The sequence below is a fragment of the Elephas maximus genome, chromosome 14 (assembly GCF_024166365.1).
Source record: "Elephas maximus indicus isolate mEleMax1 chromosome 14, mEleMax1 primary haplotype, whole genome shotgun sequence".
In the NCBI taxonomy this organism is placed as follows: Eukaryota; Metazoa; Chordata; class Mammalia; order Proboscidea; family Elephantidae; genus Elephas; species Elephas maximus.
In genome coordinates this window covers 76,422,719-76,448,292 of record NC_064832.1, presented here as the reverse complement: position 1 = coordinate 76,448,292, position 25,574 = coordinate 76,422,719, and positions in this window count along the sequence as shown.

Genomic DNA, 25,574 nt, shown 5'->3' with positions numbered 1-25,574 from the left:
AATAACATCTTGGCCTTCATAAGCAAAGGACATTTGGTTTTTTTCCTTCTAAGATACCTCTGCTTTGCAGAGTTTTTTTTTTTTTTTTTAGTAGCTGTTACAGGCTCAAGAGTAACAGTGTAAATACAATACCTGGGTTATGAGGAGTGGAGAATGATTTTATCTGTACTTTAATGATTGAACTTTAATATATGCCATTAGAGAGAACAATAATTTGCTCTACTCGGCATATAAACTTTGATATTCCAAAGAACAACCAAAGAGGGTTAAAATAAATGAGGCCCACAGGCAGGCAACAAAGCAGAAAATATTATATAAACAAAATAGCAAAGGAAGAATTGGTGTCCAGGAACAAGCATAAAAAAGTCCTGATGATTTGGGATTAAAGACTTTGCTGATACCTATCCTGGGAGAAAATAGGAGCCAATACCAGAACTACACTTTAGTCATACAATAATATTATTTTTATCTTGTCATAACCACATGTATTTACACAATAAAGTTATTGTTTGCAGAATATAGAAGGAAAGGGAGAGAGATCATTACAATACGTAATACCTTTTTTTTTGTTTTTCTAAATTCGTGAACGAGGAAAGTAAATCAACTAATGTTAAAGAGAAGTATTGGAACCAGGTAGACCAAATATTTTTAGTCTCAATTTTGTTATCTAGAAAGAATAGTTCAGAGAAGCGTAATGCCTTACTGAATGGTCCTGGAACAGTGATTATCCATAGTTCCATTTGCCTTTTCTTACACAAGGCATCGTGCCACCTCTTCTATGAAATGCAAAGACTAATTAGAAGCAGTCTTACTGCCCAATGTCCATGCAGTTCTGTAGGAGACATAAGACAGACCACTCTAAAATAGCACAGAATTTGAATAGCGGATGAGAGATTTACAAACATCTTCTAAGTCAATCCCTCCTGGGTAAGACAACCAAAAAACATTTTTCTAACATGAAAAGGCAATTGAGTTTAGCTTTGAATTAAGCTAAAGAATGGAAAAGCTATAAAGGAGGAAAGAGGAATTAAAATCGAAATGGAGCACAGAGAATTAGGTATTTCTAGAAAAAATAGCTTGGAATCAGGACAGGACTTGCATTTCAGATCAACGCACTTGGCCTCTATTTAATAAGTGAACAGGAGTTAGTGACAGCTCCTGTGCAGCTGGTTTACATGATTAGCACTCAATAAGGAAAACATATTCAAATACTGCCTAAATAACTGATGCCTGGTGCAATGCCCTTCAAGTAAAAGCTAGTTAAGAAATAGGGCAGCAAAGGGGAACTGAAGAAAAGACAGATGTAAGAGATGAAGAAAGGGGCAGAATTTATAGTTATTTGCCACATATTGAATGTCAAAAAAGGACGGGATTTAAATACAGAGACAGGACAAAGGTGATTGAATTTTTCATCCAGATGCCTGGATCTAACAAGGCAAAGAAAGGTTGTGTTTAAGTTGCAGAGATAATGAATTTTACGGTTAGAAAATACTTGTTTCTATCCCTGGCTATATGCCCAGTATATACTAGAATATATCCAAGAAGAAATATAATATATAACAATATTTAGTTCTAAAATGGTATAAAATTGAAGGTGTTATTAATATCTTAGATATTTTTATTTTAGTTATTTATTATAGTTATAAAGTACTATTAAACATAAGTAACATTTGACATTTGAAATTGAGATATCACTATGCCATTCCTCCTCCTGTATCCCATCCCTAAGTACAGTAACATTGTCCTCCCGAGTATATTTGGTAAGTAAGCAAGGCTGGTATGATTTGGCCACAAGATTCTAACAGATTACTGTCTGGCACGCGGAAAACACATAACAAATGCTTAACTCTTATCTGCCAATAAGACAAAATGCGGTTTTGAAGATAATCAAATCTACTTCAATTTATATAAAATTTGCTCTCTTGAACATTTCAATTAACTTTTTATTCAATTTTTCATAAATTTTTAAGCATTTAAAATATTTCATTTTACCAATATGTTTGAACATTGCTTCATTTAATAACTACCTAGCAGTGGAATATGTCTAATCATATTCACCTTTGAAAACAATAAGTAGATTGTGATTTCAAAGCAACAGTTTGTATTAATTTAGAAGTTCTGTTAATATTCCTAGTTACATAACTGCCAAAGAGGTAACACTTTCATTCTGTAAATATACACCACATAAAAAAGGGAGTTTAATTTCATTAACGACATTGTTGTTGTTTGATGCCATCGAGTTGGTTTCGGCTCATAGCAACCCTATAAGACAGAATAGAACTGCTATAGGGTTTCCAAGGAGCCGCTGGTAGATTTGAACTACCGACATTTTGAAGAAGCAATAGAGCTCTTAACTACTAAGACATTGCGTGTGTGTATGTATATATATATATATACATAAAACATTTATATGTATGTTCCATTTGTAACAATAAAACTCTCAAAGTTTCTAGAAAAAATAGACTACAATATTGTCTAGATCATTGACCTCAAATACTCAAATGAAAATTGATAACATTCACTATTTATTTGGTCAATTATGTAATAAATTTTTATAACAATTGAAGCAATGTGAATATTCTACAGAAGTATGTGAGTAGATAAATGTAAAAGATATTCCTGAATCTTATTATATTTGCTCCACAATGTATATGAGGTACAAAGGAGAAATTCATATTACGAAAAACAATGTATTTTTTATATATTGTGTAGTTAATATATACTAGCTTGCTTTTGAGGGTAAAATAAAACCAAAACAGTTGTGATGAGCAAAAATTAGTGTAAATAAGTACATGCACCTTCCTCATTGACAATGAGTAAAATAATAAACATGGCCCCAACCATTTAGATGTTTATATTTATGTAAAAGTTTAATAAATCTATAAATTTTACCTGTAACTTGTGGCAAACTAATAAGCTCTAAGATGTAAATATCAACAATATAAAAGAAAGGTGAAGTTAGAGTTAATTTTAAATGGGAGTTGTATCTAGAAGAGCATTTGAATAGGCAGAGATTTCAGCTGTTTTGAAAAATATGTAGATGTAATAATGTTGTATATTTTGCGTACAGGAACCGGGTGAGAGAGTTCAAAGAGATTGAGTGATTGATCCTGTTTAGAAGGGTTTTTTCCTAAAGTTGTGAGATTATCAAAATCACTTGGGTTAATACTTAAAATACAGATTCCTTGGCCCTAACCCATGCCTACCAAGTGACAAAGGGGCTCTGGTGGCACAGTGTTTAAGACTCAGCTGCTAACTGAAAGGTCAGTGGTTCCAACCCACCAGCCACCATGTGGGAGAAAGATGTAGCAGTCTGCTCCACAAAGATTTACATACAACCTTGGAAACACTATGGGGCAGTCCTACTCCATCCTACAGGGTAACTATGAGTCAGTATCAACTCAACGGCAGTGGCTTTACCTAGTAACAACCCTCACTCAGGGCTGTGTACAATTCAATTGATAATGAAGAATGGATTGGTTGACTTTGAATAACGACCAAGGTTTTTTTTTTTTTAATTTCCTGGGTAAATGTTAAACTGGGAGGAAGTGTTAAAATGTCTGTTTTTATTTTATAAAGATAATTCTGACTACAGTGTGTATGATTTATGGAAAAGCGAGTAGAATCAAATAGACCAATTACAAGGTTATTATTATTATACAATTAAAAAAAAAGATAGCAAATAATTGATATTGTACAATATCATTAATTACTGAAATTGTAACTGAAATAATGAAATGACAAATATCTTAATGTTAAAACCAGGAAAGTATGATGTCCAATTATTTTAGGAGGCAAAGAAAGGTTTTAAAGATGACACCTATATAAAATGTTAATCTAATTCTGAGACAAAAGGAAATTATATTTGAAATTTGTAACAATATGAATCAAAAACAAAACCCGGTGCTGTTGAGTCGATTCTCACTCATAGTGACCCTATACGACAAGGTGGAACAGCCCCATAACGTTTCCAAGGCTGTAATCTTTATGGAAGCAGACTGCCACATCTTTCTTCCACAGAGCAGCTGGTAGGTTCATCTGCCAACCTTTCAATTAGTGGCTGGGCACTTAACCACTGCACCACCAAGGCTCCTTGTAGCAATGTAGTGACTAGTTATCTGACTATGCTGATTTCAGAATGTCTGTTCAAAATACATGTGGATATTCCATTCAGTCACTGAAGAGAGCTATCAGGGGCTCAGGGGAGAGTGCTGGTGTAAGGACAAAGCATTCGATTTAACTTTAGCTAAAAGATGCAAGAATTCATAAAATATATAAGTTAAACTATATTTTTATTATAAAACTATAATATATATGTTATACATACGTGTATGTGAAATTAAATGCTAGTTTTATAAAGAAAATTAAGTGATGCTAAGATTTTCTCTTTACTAATTTATAAATATGTCTCATAGAAAAGGCTCCCATAAAATGTCTATGGATGGAGATGGATAACAGACTATTTAAAAAGTAATTAATATTAAAAAAATAATAATAATAAATGCTGCATGGGGGTAAATAGGATTAAGAAATAATAACTTCAGTTAGAGTTATCAGAGGAAGATTTTCTTTAGTGCAAGAATTTGAGATGAGATTTGTAGGCTGTGAAGTACTTGATGAACAGCTTTTGTTATTGTTAGTTGCCCTTAGCTCTGACTCATGCTAATCTTATGTACAATAAGAAAACACTGACCTGTCGCATGCCATTTGAAGTACTTACTGATGAAGGTCAGACTACAGCCTTCAGTATGAATTATGTCTGAATCATTGGTATGTTTGAGTCCATTGTTTCGGTACTGTGTTAGTCAATCTCATCGAGGGTTTCCCTTGGTTTCATTGACTCTCAACTTTTCCAAACATGAAGTCCTTTCCTAAAGATTGGTCTTTCCTGTTGACTTACACAAAGTAAGTGAGCTGAAATCTCACCATTCTCCCTGCTATGGAGCATTCTGGTTATATTTCTTCTAAGACTGATTCATTTGTTCTTCTGGCCAAAACCCCAAACAAACCCATTGCCCTCAAGTCAATTCCTACTCATAGAAACCCCACAGGACAGAGTAGAACTACCTCATATAGTTTCCAAGGAGCAGCTAGTAGATTCAAACTGCTGACATTTTGGTTATCAGCCATAGCTCACTGTAGCTCTTAACCACTGTGTCACCAGGATTCTGCAAAAAGATATACTTCTGTGAACAGACATGGGCTCATCCAGGATTTGAACCCAGGGCTCTTGCACCCTAAATGAGAATCATACCCCTACACCAACAACCCATGTTCTGCTGGCAGTCCGTGGGATATTCAATATTGTTTGCCAACACCACAGTTTGAACACATTGATGCTTCTTCTTTCTTTTTCATTACCCAACTTTTGCATGCATATAAGGCTGTTAAAAAGACCACTACTTGGGTCAGGTGTACCTTAGTCATCAAAGTGACAACTTTGCTTTTTAACACTTAAAATATATATATATATATATATATATATATATATATATATATATATATATATATATATATATTTGCAGTACATTTTCCCAATGCAATACATCATTTGATTTCTTTACTGCTGCTTCCATGGGCATTGATTCTTGATCCAAGCAGTATAAAATCGTGATGACTTCAATTTTTCTCCATCTATCACAGTGTTTTTTATTGAGCCAGTTGTAAGAATTTTCATGTTCTTTACATTCAGGCATAATTTATACTGAAGGCTGTAGTCTGACCTTCATCAGTAAGTGCTTCAAGTCATTTTCATTTTCTGCAAGATAGGCTGTGTCATGTGCATATTGCTCATTGTTAATGAGTCTTTTGCAATCCTGATGTTACATTTTACTTCATATGAAACAGCTTCTTAGATTATTCATTCAGCATAAAGACTGAATAAATAAAGTTAAAGCATACATCCCTGCTACAGCCTTTTCCAGTTTTGAACCAGGCAGTATTCCTTGCTCTGTTCTAATGACTTCCTCCTGATCCATGTACAGATTCTCAATGGGCCTAATTAAGTGTTCTGGAATTCTCATTTTTCCTAATGGGACCCATAATTTGTCATGATCCACACAGATGGATGCCTTTACATAGTCAATAAAACACAGGCTAACATCATTTTTGTATTCTTTGCTTTTGACCAAGATCTATTTGACTTTAGTAATCATATCCCTCCTTTGACATCTTCTGAATGCATGTTGAACTTCAGGCAGTTCTGAGTTGATGTATGGCTACAGCCATTTTTTAATTATCTTCAGCAAAATTTTGCTATCATGTGATATCTAACCAAAGAAAACAGAAAGGGCAGATACTTAAGGACTGAGTTTGAAGAAGAAGAAAATTTATAGTGAACAATGAGAAGTACACTATTATATACATAACAAAATAAATTACCAGCAACCAAAAACAGAGGAAGCTGAGAACCTGATTGTAACCAAGACTTAAAATGATGACTTCTCTAGGCATTGAAGGAGGTGCTGCTGATGTCTTCTGATATAGGCATAATCAGAATATAAAATATTACTTATTAATATATTTAAGTGAATGAAATATATATTGAAAAACATGAGGCATATAACTGTAGATGTCAAGTAGGGAGTTGATTATGTTACCTTGCATCTTAAGAGAGGCTTGTGTGTGTGTCTGGGTGTATCTAGATTTTCATTAAAGTTCTATGATTGCGTGATAACTTGCTATTAACTCAAAGGGTAAGTATGGATAGAACATGGGCATAGGGCAGGGCATAGAGGTATGCCAATATATAAAAACTCAGAAGAAAAAGAGAAGACAGAAAAAAAGACAAATTAAAAAGCAGAAGAAAGTGAATGTGAATAAAAATAAAGGAGTATGGTGTTAAGGAACCAAAGACAGAAATGTTTTAAGAAAAGGACTTTCAAATAGTTTACAGAAAACATCCATTCTTATTGAGACTATTGACAAGAACTGTTTTGGTTGAGGATGGCAAAAGTTAGATGGAAATAGATTGAAGAGAGAAACTGGAGATAAGAAAGTGGAAAATATAACTGTAGAAAAGTTATTTGATAAGATATTCTGTGAATGGAAGCAGAAAAATTAAGTGGTAACTGAGGAAGGATGGGGTGTTGGGTCCAGGACTAGTTTTTATATAGATGAGAGAAGGGAGAATTTTTGTATATAAATATGTATTATCTAGTAGCTTAGATGAGATGTTTAATATATGATATAGAAATTATATTTTTGGAGTTAATCCTTGAGGGAATGTAAGAAGACCAGTTTCCCAGAGCATAAATACAGGGACTGGACTTTGTTAAGGTTAACATTTAACAGAAGATAACTAAGAAAAAAGAAACAGGAGCAGAGAATTATAAATTTAAAATCGTAAATTTAATGTAGATTAAAATTGTAAATTTGAGGGCAGTTTTCTGTAACACCATCTCTATTTAATATATACATAAAAGTTTAAGTGTAATGTAGTGGGGGTAATATTAAGATCAATTTGTAACAGGGCATCCCAATTAATTATTGATCTAATAATGTGTTTAGTGCTTCTGTTTTACCTTCTAGTTCGTTGTCTAGTGCAACAAAGGAAAGAGAGTCAGGAATAGAAGGAGGAAATGGAATATGTGGCAAACTGCATCCATGAACAACTGCCTCCTTTGCCATGAGACCAGAAGAACTGAATAGTACCTGGATACAATCGCTGAATATTTTGATCAAATATTCAATAGAAGAATTCTGATCTGAAGGGGGGAAATGCAGAACAGATTTTCAAATATTCATGGAAACCATCTTTCTGGAGCCATGGAGACTATATGACTCCCTGAAACTATTGCCCTGAGATAACCTTAAAACTTTAAACCTTAAATCAAAACTATTTACTGAAGTCATCTTAAACCAAACAATAGTTTAGCTTAACTAGTAAAGTATGTCTGCCTTGAGCATTGTGCTCTTTTAAGATCTATCTATATGGGATCAAATTAATAACAGCAACTTGAAAAATTATATAGGAAACTTAGGGAACAGTGAATTTATGTTAATGTGGGAGAAGACCTAAGAAAAGGGGAGTGAGAATGATCATGAAACTCAAAGAATGTAATCAGTGTCACCAAACTGTACATGTAGAAATTGTTGAATTGGTGTATGTTCTACAGTGTATATTTTCAACGAGAAAATAAATTATGCGTATATATGATAATATATATGTAAGATTATACAAATATATAAGATATATATATATTTTGTCATTGTTAAGTGCTGTTGAGTTGGTTCCAACTCATAGAGACCTTTTATACAACACAAGGAAACACTGCCAGGTCCTGCACCATGCTAACAATCATTGCTATGCTCCAGCCCATCACTGCAGCCATTATATTAGTCCATCTCATTGAGGGTCTTCCTATCTTTCACTGACCTTCTACTTTATCGAGCATGATGTCCTTCTCCAGGGACTGGTCTCTCCTGACAACATGTCCAAAATATGTGAGATGTAGTCTTACCATCCTTGCTTTTAAGGAGCATTCTGGTTGTACTTCTTCCAACACAGATTTGTTCATTCTTTTGACAGCTTGTGGTATAGTCAATATTCTTCACCAACACCACAATTCAAAGGCGTCAATTCTTTGATCCTCCTTATTCTTTGTCCAGCTTACGCATGCATATGAGGCAATTGAAAACACCATGGCTTGGGTCAGGCACAACTTAGTCCTCAAAGTGACATTCTTGCTTTTCAACAAGTTAAAGAGGTCTTTTGCAGCAGATTTGCCCAGTGCAATGGCATCTTTTGGTTTCTTGACTGCCGCTTTCGTGGGTGTTGATTGTGTATTCAAGCAAAATGAAATTTTTGACAACTTCAATCTTTTCTCCATACATCATGATGTTGCTTATTGGTCCATTTGTGAGGATTTTTGTTTTCTTTATGTTGGGGTGTAATCCATACTGAAGGTTGTGGTGTTCGATCTTCATCAGTAAGTGCTTTAAGTCCTCTTCACTTTCAGCAAGCAAGGTTGTGTCATATGCATAACACAGGCTGTTAATGGGTCTTCCTCCAATCCTTATATCTATATATATATGATCAATAATTATGTATTTTGTATGTAAGATGAATGTGGAGATATACAATAGGAAATCCCAGAGCGGTGTCCTGGTTTACAAAGGAAGCAGGGTAGCATTGCTGGGAAATATTGAATGCACATTTGAGCCTTGAGGTCATAATTTTATGATAAACGTGTATTTTTTCACCAGGAATTTTGAAATATTTAGGTGAAGATATGAACAAGTTTTTTTGTTGTTATATGCTTTGTTTTGCTGTGTTTTTTGATTGCTGTGATTCCATTTATTTTTTATTTTGTTGTTGTTGAGAATATACGTAGCAAAACATACATCAATTCAACAGTTTCTGCATATACCATTTAGTGACATTGATTACATTCTTCGAGTTCTGCAGCCATTTTTACCCTCTCCTTCTTAGTTGTTCTTCTCCCAATAACATAAATTCACTGCCCCCTCAGAGGCCTATCTGATCTTTCCTATTGCTATTATTAATTTGAACCCATATAGATAGTTTTTTACTAGTTGAGGCAGAAATTTTTTACTAGTTAAAGCAGACATTTTTTACTAGCTAATCTAAACTATTGCATGGTTTTAAGATGACCTCAGGGGATATTTTTAGTTTAAGGTTTAAAGACATTTTTGTTTGTTTTATGCTAAATGATAATGTTTATATATTTTTTTCAGGCATAAATGGTAGAAAAGGGAGAATAAGTGAGAGATTTTGACAGTGACCATACTGATCACATGGAAATTATTGTGTCATGGCATCTAGATGGAATATAATGTGGTATCTAATCAAGTAAAAGAGAGATGTTCCAAAGTGGGGGAAAAAATTGAGAGGTGGTGGCTTCAGTGAATTGGAAATCACTCTGTGGTTAAAAAATGTCTAGAAGAAGTAAACAGTAAAGACAGGAAGAAGTAGCAGAACAGATGGGATGGTAGAAACCTACACATCATATGTAATTAGAAACTGATGATAAAATGATCAGGGTATGATAACTGGAGTAGGGTAATGAAAGGAAATAGAGTAAAAAAGTATTTGTGATTTTGAGGTGCAGAATTTGAAACATATATCTTTTCGATTAGTCATTTAAAATGATAATAATAGGCACCATGGTAAAAAATAAAACCTGATAAAAACAATCCAGGTGCTAAGGTCTTCAATAAACTTGGGTATATGATTGAAAGGTCAGGAGTTGAAAGCAGGGAGGAAAAGTAATGGTTAACATATACAAACAGTGTCCTTTTTAAAGGAATTCAAACTTCTGTGCAAGGAAAGCGCTTTGGGATGCAGCAGAAGAGAGCAAGGTAAATATTGATCCCACGATTTGGATCTAAGGTATGGAGATGGGAGCTAAAAATTCTGTTTGCTTGAGACATGTGCGTGAGATACTGTACTGTCATAAACAAGCTGGTTAAAACAAAAAAACAAACCCTTTGCTGTCAAGTCGATTCCAACTCATAGCCAGTCATAGTTCACAGAGTAGAACTGCCCCATTGGGTTTCCAAGGAGGTGCTGATAGATTTGAATTGCTGACCTTTCAGTGAGCAGCCAAGCTCTTTACCATGGTGCCACCAGGGCTCCAATCTAATTACAGATGAGACAAAACCACAGCAGGACATTCAGAGAAATGGTTTAAGACACGAGGAATCCTACTAATCATAAAATTAGTGTTATGAAGAGATGAAGGAGAGAAGGGGGAAAGCTGTGGTTGGATGGAATACAGTTAAGAATCTTGGTCATACTGGGTAGTATGGGAGGACTGAGTTTTTGAGATTAAAAGGGATGGTAGACATGATGGAAATAGTGCAGTCATCCTTTCAGAAGAAGCCCAGTAATCAGTTTGAACTATGAAATTGGAAGCAGGACCTAGAGTGAAGGGTTGTCAGGAACTCTTAGTAAAAGCATAGTAGAAAGATCATATGTGTGTGTGTGATTTTTTTTTTTTAATGTTTGGACATATGTAACTTCTTTTTCCCTAATACATAATGTGATTAAGCTAGAAAAATATGCAGATCAAAGTTCTACCAATTAAAATTTCTGAACTTAATTTTTTTTTTTAATAATATGAACTAGCATTCCTTTTCTTAACTTATATGAACTTAGCAAGAAAGGATTAAAAAAAAAATCTATCTGAAAAGGGGGAAAATTAATCACTAAGAGCCATAATTGCAAAAAGTTTTAAATGTTAAAGAATTTTATAAAATATTTATGAATCAGATTGAGAATGCATACAGATTAAGATTAGAGGTCATGGAAGCCAATTTACTAATTAAGAAATATCACTGTAGAATATATCATGTAATGTATCAAATGTTTTAATATCAAAATACTCCTACACAGGAAATATGTGTTCTGAGTTACAAATATTAATTATCATCTTTATATAGCCTATATAATCAAAAGTAACAAGTGTGAAGAAAGTCTGGTTACTCTTTTAATAATAATAATAAAACCAAATATTAATTTGAAAGTATTTCAGACAGTTTTAAGAAGAAACAATGTAAAGAAAGGGTAAATTCTAGTTTCTAAGTCAAATACGTCAAGAAAGCATAATTTTAAAAATGAATATGCTTATGCAGAAAGATGTTCTTCTTTCCTGTTATTTATTAGACTACTCTGCTACTTTTTGGAATATTAATTTAGGGCCTTAATTAGTATGTGATCTTCATATTCTGAGGTTTTACCCCTATGCCCACAGCACATTCAAGATTCACTACGCCTTTGCATTTTGATTGAGAAAATACGTGTAAAATCTAGCAATGGACTACTTTTATCTTTTTTTATTTTATTATTTCCCATGCCCAACAAAGGGGAGTGTTAGGCACTGGTTATGCCACTTGTAGGAACCAGCAAAAAAAAAAATATGTTAAATGCATGAATGAATGCACAAATTTTTACTTTGACTCAGGAAATATGTTTATTTTAACTCTACCATCATTAGTTTGACATTCTTTTTTTCCCTTTAATAATTCACACTATTCTTTCAAATTTAAGCCATTCGAAATGCATTGATTCAAATCCTTGTCTCCCACTTCTACTTAATAGACCAAGATAATTCCTCAAGAAAATATCTTATGACTTGTTATTCAGATTTTCATAAATAATTTAACTACAAAGATGTTTCAAAGATTTTTATTTAAATTTTCTACTTCTGCAATTTTTATACATTTTTTGAATTTTGTATACTGATTTAGTTACATATTTTTCACTTGCAGTTATTAGCTTTTCTTATTTCTCATCATTAGCCATGCATTAGTAGATACAGATCAGATGCTTTTCAAATAATAATGATTATGTCAATTGTTCAGCCGGCAGACACTTCAACAGCACCACGTCAGCAGGCCATTTCAGCCACACATAATTCCTGGGTATGTTAGTTAATGTTGTAGAGCTTAAATGTTACTTAAAACAACTTACAAAGTTGTTTAATTAATAAAATGATCATTATCTCAGATAACAAGTCATCTAGGAACTGGACTGGTCCAAGCAGGGCTAATTTCAAGTCATGGCAACATCTCTGGAACTCATTTCTTTATCCATTTGCTCTGCATGTTGTTAGAATCTGCTTTCAGTATTGTATCATGTCTATTCTAGGTATAATTGGTGAAAGTATGACAATATTCATAAAATAAAAGAAGCATACTCTTGGTGTACACTACACCAAGAAGTGATTTCCTGGAAACTTCCCAAGTAACTTTCCTTCAATTCTCATTAACCAGAATTGGGTCACTTGCTCTGGGCTAAACGACAGCAACAGCAAATACAAAACAAAACAAAAAAAAGAGAGAGAGAGACTAAGATTATACCTATTGGCCTGAAAATATCATTTTGCATTCTTTGAGGTAGGGGTGGGTCTTCTTCCCTGAGTTCATGGCAATTTAAGATGAACTTTCAAACACAATTGGAATTATCCCAGCTAGGGGAGAATAGAGGGATAGAATAGGAAGGCAACCACACTGACTTGTTAATAAATAAATTCTATGGATGGTTTAAAAAAAAAAAAAAAAGAATGTTGGTTTGGTTGGTAGTGTCCTACCCAGTATTGTTGTTATTCCAGTTACTTGCATTTTACAGTCTAGGAGACATTGACCATAATTATTAGAGGGTTAGTGTGATATTTGTTGCCTAATTCTTCATAGCTTTACCCCTCTTTGGTTCTAAAATGGAGTAAATATTACAGCTTTCGAAGTCCTTCCCAAACCTAAGATTGAAATCAAAATTGCATTCACTTCCTAGTTGAGTACATCCAAAAATTTTGGAAACTGAAGGGTTTCTTTAAGGAAGGAGAGACTTTCTGACTGAAGTCACCTTACTACATAATAGAAGAAAATAAATAGGATTTTTTTTTTTTTTTGTCACCATCAACAGGTAGCATTACTGATAGAGCACTTAAGGGAAATTGTTGATGTTAAGAAGGAGGGAAATGGGTAAGAGGTGGCTTTTGTCACACAAAAAGTAATAACAATATATTCATTGTAGAAATGTGTACAAATTGATATTTCAACAATCAGGTTCACCACTTTCCTTTTGTAGAGATTTTGTGAGTGAGGAAGTTAGTGAGAAGTACCAAAATTCTTAAGTATTGCACAGTCCTCAATAGAGGAGAATAAGGTCTTCATGAAAACATGAAAAGAATGCAATATGATTCACTATTATAGAAACTGGTAGTTTTGAATTGCTCTTGTCAACCAGTCACATTTTTCATTTTGCTTCCAATGTGTCTCCAATCTCGTCACTTCTTCTGCTTTTCCCTTTGACTTCTGATTTCTTTTTAAAAACAGCTTTATTGAACTATAATTTAAAGTGTGCAATTTTATGTGTTTTGTCATATGTATAAAAGGATAAAACTATCACCAGCATCAAGATAATGAACATATCCACTTTTATCAAGAGTTATGATTTCTGCTTGATTTTCTCTAATTTTCTTGTCTCTATAATGTCATTTGTTCTCTACGCTAACTACAGCAGCTCAACCCATTAGTGTTAAATGCTTCTTCAAGTTTTATGCACTCTCAAAACCTTCCTGCAGGGGATACGAAGCCATTATGCAGCAGTGTACACAGGTATTTATTGAGGGATCTACTTATTACATGTCCTCAAAGGAAAAAAAAGTTACAAAGAAAAGACCACAATTCACAACATCAGTACTATTTAGAAACACCTCGTCTTATAGTCCTTATTATCCCAGGATGGTTACATATGTTCCATTAATGTTTTATAGTTTGTCACACTACTTCACGTTACTAAGGCCAAACCAACTGCTAAGTCATTAATTTAGCATAGTCTTGGCTTCTGCCCTTTATCATAACTACTGATTAAGCCCATGGGTTGTGGTAGATGATGGTAATGATGATGACTATGATGAACAAAATGATGGTGATGGTATTAAAAAAAATCAGCAAATTAAATATTCATTGCACCCTAGAATAGAGCCAAATATATCTTGGGAGATTTTTTAAATTAAGAATTGCTTTTGAAAATTAAATTTTTATATATGGTCAAGTAAATTAAAACAAATACTTTTCTATTCAATGCTGTTTAACAAACGTATAGAAGCAAAACTGAACAAAACTAACAAGCTCATGTCCCAAAATTCATGGAAATTATGCTTAAGGTATTTTTCCATTTATCCATGTCTTAAATTTTATCCATTTATCTTAAAAGTCTAGCATTGTTTAGTGAAATAATCACTAGAGTTGCTGATTAATAAGTCTCATTCAGATCACAAACCATCTTATAAACCAAAACCAAACCCATTGCTGTCGAGTTGATTCTGACTCATAGCAACCCTACAGGACAGAGTAGAACTGTCCCATAGAGTTTCCCAGGGACAACTGGTGGATTTGAATTGCAGACCTTTCAGTTAGTAGCTGTAGCTCTTAACCACTACACCACCAGGCTTTCCAAAACCATCTTAATTTGTTTTTATTGATACCATTATTCTTCTTCTGCTTTACCAGAACTATATCATAATACCTTTATCTATGTGTAGCTTCTAATATGTAGGAAACTTATTTAAGCTTAAATATCTCTAGAACTGCATATTGTTACATATATACTAACAAAGAAATTTTAAACAAGAGTGTAACAAAATTGCAATTTAATGTATATATGTATATATTATTTTTGTTAGGTGCCTTGGAGTCATATTTTTGCTTATTGGTCCAGTATCACAAGAAGTCCCAGGTAGTATTCAGAACTTAATTCAGTGGAATTCTTAATGTATTCTCTTGTTAGGTGCCTTTGAGTCTGTTCCTACTCATAGTGACCCTACGTACAACAGAAGGAAATACTGCCTGGTCCTGTGCCATCCTAACAATTGTTGTTATGCTGGAGCCCATTGTTGCAGCCTCTGTGTCAATCCTTCTCATTGAAGGTCTTCCTATTTTTTGCTGGCCCTCTACTTCAACAAGCATGATGTCCTACTTCAGGGACTGATTCCTCCTGATAACATGTTCAAAATATGTGAGATACAGTCTCACCATCTTTGTTTCTAAAGGGCATCCTGGTTGCATTCTTTTTGCAGTCTGTGGTATATTCAATATTCTTCACCAACACCACAATTCAAAGGTGTCAGTTCCTCTTCGGTCTTCCTTATTCATCGTCCAGCTTTCACATGCATATGAAGAAATTGAAAACACCATGGCTTGAATCAGATGCACCTTACACTTTAAGGCGACATCTTTGCTTTTCAACACTTTGTAGAGGTCTTCTGCAGCAGATTTACCCAATGCAATGTGCCTTTTGATTTCTTGACTGCTGCTTCCATAGGTGTTGATTGTGGAGCCAAATAAAATGAAACCCTTGACATCAGTCTTTTCTCTGTTTATCAAGTTGTTGCTTATTGGTCCAGTTGTGAGGATTTTGTTTTCTTTACATTGAGGTGTAATCCATACTGAAGGCTGTGGTCTTTGATGTTCATCAGTAAGTGCTTCAAGTCCTCTTAATTTTCAGCAAGCAAGGTTGTGTCATCTGTATAACGCAGGTTGTTAATGAGTCTTCCTCCACTTCTGATGCCCCGTTCTTCTTCATATAGTCAAGCTTCTCGGATTATTTGCTCAGCATACAAACTGAATAGATACGGTGAAAGGATTCAACCCTGACACACACCTTTCCTGACTTTAAACCATACGGTATCCTCTTGTTCTGTTTGAACAACTGCCTCTTGATCTATGTACAAGTTCTTCACGAGTACAATTAAGTATTCTGAAATTCTGGCATATTGACCTTATTAGGATATCAATAGTATTCCCTTCTCACCATGGCTAGTTACTTTAATGTCACAATATAGTAGAGAAATATTTGTTCTATTTTCTATTCAGAAAATCAAGATTATAGTGGCCTCTATTATGACTGGAAGGAGATAGTTAATATCACCTTGAGGCCAGAAACAAAGTGTACTCCTTGTGATATAAAATGAATGGGTTTTGTTCTTCCATATCTATAGTTATCAAAAAGAAAACATTGCCTCGTCAATAACAACATACCAAGTGTCAGAGGTTGTGTTGGCTTGCTCTCGTAAAGATACTACATCTGCCACTGTAGCCACAATTGGGCTATTACATGATTTTCCTAATCTGGCCATATACAACATAGTCTATCCTTTTTTTAAGATATCATATGGATAAATGAAATGGGAATACTTTGGAATTCTCCATCTCTGTTATACTTAAAGCTTTTATAAATATTAAATACTGGTTGAAAACTGATTATTATGTCTGAAAAGAGAATTAAAAATATACATGAATATGCATTTTGTGTAATTAGAAAAAATGTAGTTGGGTGGCTAACTACAATTTTGGAATTATACAAGAATTTATTTGGGACTGTAGCCTGCCCTGTGTTCTTGAAAAAAATCAGTTACTTTCAAGAAGCAGACTCCAAAGGTCAGAATGGGAGCTATGTTTAGGATAAGTCAGTAATTATTTTAACTGCTCTTCAAAAAAAAAAAAAAAAAGAGCTGTAGGAAATTCTTTCTGACCACAAATTTATCATTTCTCTTCCCATCCTTTTTCTATGACAAAGCCAATAAGATTTGCTATAAGAATTTTGGAAGTTTTTCTCATCTTTGTAACATTTTTGACACTCTGGTGGAAATGTTACTGTGGTTGCCATATCTCACAAGGTTGTTATAAGACACAAATGAGATAATATATGTGAAAACCAAAGCCAAATCAAACCCGTTGCCGTGGACTTGATTTCGACTCAGAGTGACCCTATGTAGGGTAGTAGAACTGCCCCATAAGGTTTCCAAGGCTGTAAATGGTTACAGAAGCAACTGGCGCATCTTTCTCCCACAGAACAGCTGACCTTTTGGTTAGCAGCGAAGCGCTTAACCACTGTACCAACGGGCTCCTTCAGCAAACTTATGGTTGCTAGGTGCCAGCAAGTCTGTTCAGACTCATAGTGACCCTGTGTACAGCAGAAGAAAACACTGCCGAGTCCTGAGCCATCCTCATGATCATTATTATGGCACTCAAAAAAAGTTGATGATCATGCCCCCTCCCCTTTCCGTTTTGAAAAGGTTGGGGACTTAGGGTTTTGTCATATTAACACCCTTTGTGCTTTATTTTCAGAAGCCCTCCTGAGGTGTCTTGGACCGCTGGTCGTTATGTTAAGAACATGGGGGTACTCAGAGTTTTTGCTTTCAATATTGGACCTTAAATGAATACCACTTGTTAAGATGTTTAACAGCAAAGTAGAGACTATCCTGGCATTTTCACTAACTGTGTGGGTTTGTGCAAGTCACTTAACGTCTCTGAAAATCAGTTTCATCAATTGAAAAACATCTATGTTGGCCTAGATGATTACTGGCTGTAACATTATATGACTATATTTTCAGTCTTTACCTGGAATGATTCACTGTGCTTATATTATTTTCTTTTCCTTAAAACATTGTGTTTTTAATAATGTGTGTTAACACCATGTGTTATTTTAAAGTCAGTTAAGAAGTTAAAGGGACCCTATTAATGTTAGTAAACGCAATTAAAGGGAAATATGAATAAATATTGTGAGCCAAGTTCTACATTTAACTTTAGGCAATAGAAAATTTTCCTATAGGATGAAAATAATGATTTAATATTTTAGACACTTGGTATTTTCTTAAATAATTTTCCTCATACCTCTTAACAATTCTATTTATTTAAGCAATTAAAGTATTTTGCTTTCATAGAATTTCAAGTGAGATTGCTCTTTTAGTCAAGTGTATGATTAGCACTCACTAAAAGCTCCAAATGAACTTGATACTTTCCAAGGTACAGAGATTAAGTGCTAGTTTTCAAGAAGCTTCACTAGGAAGCTATGATATTTATTCAAGAGCAAGTCTGGGTCAAATGACTGAATTGTTTGGCAGTGGCCATTATCATATTCTTATTTATAAAGTTCATCACCCATACTGAGAATCCTGCAGCTGTGGACAGATTACAGTTCTCTGTGAACCTGAGTTCCAGTTTGTGGTTTGCCACTCCCACCTCTGTGATCTCTTTGTATGTTACTTATTATTTTCTCACTTAACTTGCCACTGCTATTTAATGAGATCAAATAACCCGCATTGGAGCTAGTGAGATTAAAAATATAATTTATGTTCAAATACTGCATATATATAAGGTGATATTGGTGAAAATCAGGACTAACTTGGTGCAGAATGGGAAGGCCAGTCGTCACCTCTGCTAACTTTACATTCTCTGCCTATTTTCTTAAATGTCCCAAGATCTAAAATGTAACCTGTCGTGCAGTGGATTGCTATTATATGGTCCTTCTAACCATAGTCTTGTAATTCCCACGAAATGATTGAGTGGAACTATGGAAGTGAGGTGCTTATGGCCCACCAAGGGGATTGGACAGCCTGCTAACGCAAATAAGGTGCATGGAACACATGTGGCTACAGCTGCTACCCAAAAAAGGTGAGCAGTTCGAAATCACTGGCTGCTCTTGAAAACTCTGTGGGGCAGTTCTACTCTGCCCTATAGTGTCACTGTGAGTCAGAATTGACTCGACGGCAACGAGTTTGATTTTTCTGTTCTTAGCAGAGCAATGGTTAAGCACCTGGCTACTAACTGAAAGGTCGGCAGTTCCAATTCACCACCAGCTCCATGAAGGAGAGATGTGGCGATCTGCTCCTGTAAAGATTACCATCTTGGAAACCCTATGGGGCAGTTCTTCTCTGTTCTGTAGAGTCACTAAGAGTTGGAATAGGCTTGATAAGAACTGGCAACAATTTATTCTCAAACATCTATTATTTATTTTTAAATTGTTGCACTATACTTTGAAATTATTTTGTTGTTGTTGTTAGGTGCCGTCAAGTCGGTTCCGACTCATAGCGACCCTATGCACAACAGAACGAAACACTGCCCGGTCCTGCGCCATCCTTACAATCATTGTTATGCTTGAGCTCATTGTTGCAGCCACTATGTCAATCCACCTCGTTGAGGGTCTTCCTCTTTTCCGCTTTCACTGTACTCTGCCAAGCATGATGTACTTCTCCAGGGACTGATCCCTCCTGACAACATGTCCAAAGTATGTAAGATGCAGTCTCACCATCCTTGCCTCTAAGGAGCATCCTGGCCATACTCCTTCCAAGACAGGCTTGTTCGTTCTTTTGTCAGTCCATGGTGTATATTTAATATTCTTCTCCAACACAATTCAAAGGCGTCAACTCTTCTTCGGTTTTCCTTATTCATTGTCCAGCTTTCACATGCAGAAATTATTTTAGACTTACAAAAATAAATTGCAAAATATTTACATAAATTCTTCTCTCAGTGCTCCTAAATATTAACATTTTGCATAACCTCAGTACAATAATCAAAATTAGAATATTAATATTAAAATATGATTAGCTAATCTGCAGAAATTATTAAAATTTTACCAGTTGTCCCAATAATGTTTTTTGTTTTTGTGCTTTATTTTTTTGTTTTTAATCCAGGATTCAACCCTTCATTACACATTGCTTTTAGCTATAGTGTCTGCTGAACCTCTCATTCATTTTTTAGTTTTCTTGTCTTTGACACTTTTAAAGATGATTGACCAATTATTTTTTCAGGCTGTTCTTTCATTGAGGTTAGTCTGATATGTCCTTATAATTAAATTTAGGTTAGGCACTTCTGAGAAAAATACGGCAGAAGTGATATTTTGCCCCTTTTCAGAGCATCACATCAGGAGGCACCTGAAAATGGTTTGTCTGGCACCATCGTTGTTAACTTGCTCACCTAGTTAGGTGGTGTCCACCAGGCTTCATCAGTGTACAGTTGTTTTATTTCCCTTTGCTCATTTATGTGTATCTTGTAAGGATGTACTTTAGCACTATGTAAATAGCCTGATTCACCTCATACTTTTGTCTACTACTAGTAGCACAAATGGATGATGCTTATCTAAAACAATTTTACTATAATATTTGCAAAATGGAGATTTTTGTCTCTTTCATTTTTTGTACATTTATTCACTGGAATCCAGTTAAAAATTTTATCTTTTCCTTCCTTTCCATTTATTTGCTTAATCAATTCTCTGTTTTTATCAATAAGAGCAAGTTGATATTTGTTTTATTATATAGGTTATATTATCTAATTTGTTCCTCAAGTACTCCTAGATTTAGACATTGGGAAGCTTTCCAAGTTGACTGTAGCTATTTGATATTCCCCACCATATTGAAGCGTTACTTATTTTTTTGTCAAAATGAGACATTATAAGTTTATTTTGTGTGTTTCTTTCCTCAGTCCTGGCTGGATTCAACCACTTCTCCGTGTAGACTTGATTTTTTAAAATAAAGAATGGTATTTAGACACTAAGATCTGGATTCTAGATGCCCTCAGTGATGCTGGTTTGTAATTTTGTCATTGCTTCTGTGCTCCTCCAGTGGGCAGACACTTATACACACACACTTATGTATGGAAAACAAAATGTATATGTTGAGATTTCTGAGTTCAGTCTAATGTTATAGGTTTTTCTCTAACCTCCTTCCATTCCTTATTTATGTTTTCGTAGTGAGAAATCTATCTCCCATTACCTACAATATAATTATATTTTCTGAATATGAGAATGCATGGATAAATAGAGGGTAAAATAGTTTATCCAGGTTTTTCCCTTTTCAGACACCAAAGCTATGGAAATTAACATATTATATATAGAAATTCTTTTCTGCAATTTCACAAATGATCAGAAAACTACACATTAAGTGATCAGGAAAGTATTTCAGTGGATCCTTTTAAAATAATTTTGAATATAATGTGGAAAATACAAGATGAAATATTGTGATTAGCCTGTGTCCCATTATTCCCAAGTTATCAAAAAAGCAGCTATCGCTATACCCACAATGGTTAGCTTACTGTCCTGCATAACTTTCCTTTCAGATTTTCACATAAGTTCTAGATATAAATCCTTTGCATACATTTTTAATAATTACATTCCATTTTTTAAAAACTGCAAATAATAAATAGGTGAAGATTATGAACCTCCTTAGCCTTTGGTTTGTCAGTTGTTTAGCTTCTTTAATGTCGTCTCAAAATATGTTGTTAAAAATTGAGTACCGCTCATCTTTATTGTATTTGCCCAAAAAGCTATCATTTTACCAAAAATTTAAAAAAACATCCATTTAAATCTGCTAATAAGTCTTGAACATAAAGCATTGACAAAGAGAGTAACAGGAAAAACACAAATTTTTGCAGCGTGGCTTAGTGTGGAATGGGCAATTTCATTCATGTATTTTTTTCTGCATTATGCCTATGTCTATTTTATTTTCTAAGTGTTTTTCAATGTATGGAATGTCTCCTTTTTTAAGTAGCTTTGTTTAGCTGATCAATCTTTTCATTTCCTTTTTAGTATTGATTTAGCTTTATTAAAGGTAACGGTAAAGGGTATTTTTTTCATATAATAATGTATACTTCTTAAATATGATCATGGAAAGTACTAACTTTGCAAATTAAATAAAATGAGAGGAATTTGAGAGTAAGATGATATAAAAAAAATGATTCCAGAATCATATGATCAAGTTATCATGCACATTTTGTAGAATTTGCTCCTGGAAGAACTATAGTACTGTAACTAGTATTTGGAGTAACAGAAAGAGACACAGTCGGTAAAATATTTGAAGAAATAAGAATTCTCCTCAACTGATAAAGATAAAAAGCCACAAATTAAAAAAAAAAAAAAAGGCTATGAATAAAATGCAACCAAAATAAAAATTGAACCATACCTAAACTCATTATAGTAAAATTCTTAAATGGCAAAGATAAAGAGAAAATCTTAAGAAAGGCAAATAAATAATACAAGATATCTACTTCTCTCAAACTTCTCCAAAGAAACAATGGCTGCTGATAATCAGAGACAGAGTATATTCATAATCCTAAAGGAAAATAATGTCAAACTTACATTCTCTACCAAGTAAAAATATTCTTAAAACTTAGTCAAATAAAATGTTATATATACATATATATATATAACACCTGATTTAGATGATCTATTAAGGATATACGGAGCCCTGGTGGCACAGTGGTTAAGAGTTCAGCTGCTAACCAAAAGGAAGGCAGTTGTAATCCACCAGCAGCTTCTTGGAAACCCTGTGGCCCAGTTCTACTCTGTCGTATAGGGTCACTATGAGTTAAAATTGATTCAATGGCAATGGATTTATTTTTATGTATAGACAGGGAAAGAAAGGAGCCCTGGTGACACAGCGGCTAAGTGATCTTCTGCTAACCAAAAGGAGTGCAGTTCAAACCCACAAGCCGATCTATAGGAGAAAGACCTGGTGAACTGCTCCCATAAAGATTACAGCCTTGAAAATCCTATGGGGCAGTTCTACTCCATCCCACAGAGTCACTGTTAGTTGAATTCAACTTGATGGTGATGAGTTTCTAGCTCGTTGCCTGTTGTTGTTGTTAGGTGCCAACGAGTCGACTCTCATAGTGACCCTGTGTGTAACAGAATGAAACACTGCCCGGTTCTGCACCATCCTTACAATCGTTGTTATGCTTGAGCTCATTGTTGCTGCCACTGTGTCAGTCCACCTCATTGAGGGTCTTCCTTTTTTCTGCTGATCCTATACTTTGCCAAGCATGATGTCCCTCTCCAGGGACTGATCCCTCCTGACAACATGTCCAAAGTGTGTAAGACGCAGTCTCGCCATCTTTGCTTCTAAGGAGCATTCTGGTTGTACACTTTCCAAGACAAATTTGTTCATTCTTTTGGCAGTCCATGGTATATTCAATATTCTTTGCCAACACCGCAATTCAAAGGCGTCAATTCTTCTTTGGTCTTCCTTATTCATTGTCCAGCTCTCATGTACATATGATGCAATTGAAAATACCACAGCTTGGGTCAGGCGCACCTTAGTCTTCAAGATGATGTCTTTGCTTTTCAACCCTTTAAAGAGGTCCTTTGCAGCAGATTTACCCAATGCATTGCATCTTTTGATTTCTTGACTGTCGCTTCAGTGGCTGTTGATTGTGGATCCAAGTAAAATGAAATCCTTGACAACTTCAATCTTTTCTCCGTTTATCATGATGTTGCTTATTGGTCCAGTTGCGTGGATTTTTGTTTTCTTTATGTTGAGTATTCAGTATTCCAGTAAGGACCCCCTTTGGGTGGCACAATCAATTTGTACTCAACTACTAACCTAAAGGTCAGCTGTTCAAACCCATCCAGCTGCTGCATGGAATAAAGTCCTGGCAACATGCTTCCATAAAGATTGCGGCCAAGAAAACTCTCTGATTCAGTTATACTATGTAACACATGGGATCCCCATGAGTCAGAATTGACTTGATAGCATTTTTCTTTTTGTCCTGTTTTGTTTTTTTAATCCAGTATGACCTAATTAAACTGAAGCATGTCTGCAAAGACCCTATTTCCAAATAAGGTCACATACAGACTTTTCAGGAGGACATAAATATTTGAGGAGTCCAAACGTTGGCAGTTTGGACCCATCACGAGACACGTCAGAAGACAGGCCTGGAAACCCATTTCCAAAATGTCGCAGCCTTGAAAACCCTGTGGAGCACAGTTATACTCTGACACACATGGATTTGCCATGAGTCGGAATTGACATGATGGCAACTAACAACAGCAACAGGTTTCAGCTGAGTTTCCAGACTAAGATATACTTAGAAGAAAGATCTGGCGATATGCTTCTGAAAATCAGCCAATGAAAACCCTCTAGATCACAAGAGTCAGATCCATAACTGATCATGGGAATGGGAAAATGCTGCAGGACTGGGCAGCATTTTATTCTGTTGCTCATGGAGTTGTCATGAATCTCTGGTAGATTAGAGAACAACTAACAACAACATTCAACCCACTGTACTTTCTGAGGTGACTTTGAAGAGAAGGCAGTTTTAGGAAGTGGGAAAAAGATTGAGATGATTTAATGAAATCTTTATTTCATTTTTTTTTTTTTACTTAGAGGTAGCATGACAGCATTGTTTATTGTACATGACTGGACAGAGTGTTAAGAAATTCTAAAATAATTCAAATTAGGTAAAGTTTTTTTTTTTTTTTTTTTTTTACTGATGGACATGTAAATTAGTCCCTTATGCATTTTTTCCCAGAAATACATAAATATCATTAAATAACAACAGTGATAATGACAACAACAAATCCTTTTTCTATTGAGACCTGGGGATTAACTGGAACCAAAATACTTTTTCTTGGAACACTTGCATCAATTCTTTAGCCGCGTCTGTCTCTTATGCTGTGTCATTACTATTTTTTGAAGTGTATTTTTTTTCCAAATTGTGTTTTGTGGTTAATAAGCATGCATTGGTTTACTTGCCAAAAGTCAATTTATCTTAAGTATTTGGGCCAGTTTCTCTACTATCTCTTCTGTCTCCTTTTTCTATATGTGTGCCTTTATGCCAATACCACACTGGTTTGATTGCTATAGATTTAGAATCAGTCCTGAAATCAGTTAGTACACAGCCTCCAACTTTGTTCTACTTGGCAAAAGTTTGTTGGTCATAAACGTTAGAATCAGGTTGTTAATTTCTCCAAAATTTCTGATGGATATCAATTGAGATAAATCTGTAATTATATTTGGAGAGCAATTAACATTTTAAAAATATTGAGTATTCAAATTTATGAACATGGTGGACTTCCTTTATTTAATTGGGTCTTTTTAAATTTCAGTCATCAACATTTAAAAGTAGAAGGTTTATGCATAGTTCATGAAATTTACTCCAGAGTATTTCGTGTTTTAGATGCTATACCAAATGATATTTTTTGACAAATTTATTGGATAAATGAAAGGAATAGAGTCATATTCTTAGCCTGACTATTTCATTAACAAGTATTTATCCAGTATTTTATGTGCTTAATGCTCTTCTAAACACATGGCTTATTTAAAACTCAAAATGATTACATTAAGTTGGATTCTATTATTATCATTCTCATTTTACAAATGAGAAAGCGGAGACACAGAGATGTTAATCAGTGTTCCAAGAACACACAACCCAAAAAACCCAAACCCATTGCTGTAGAGTCGATTCCGACTCATAGTAACCCTAGAGGACAGAGACCTGCCCCGTAGGATTTTCAAGGAGCACCTGGTGTATTTGAATGGATGGCTTTTTGGTTA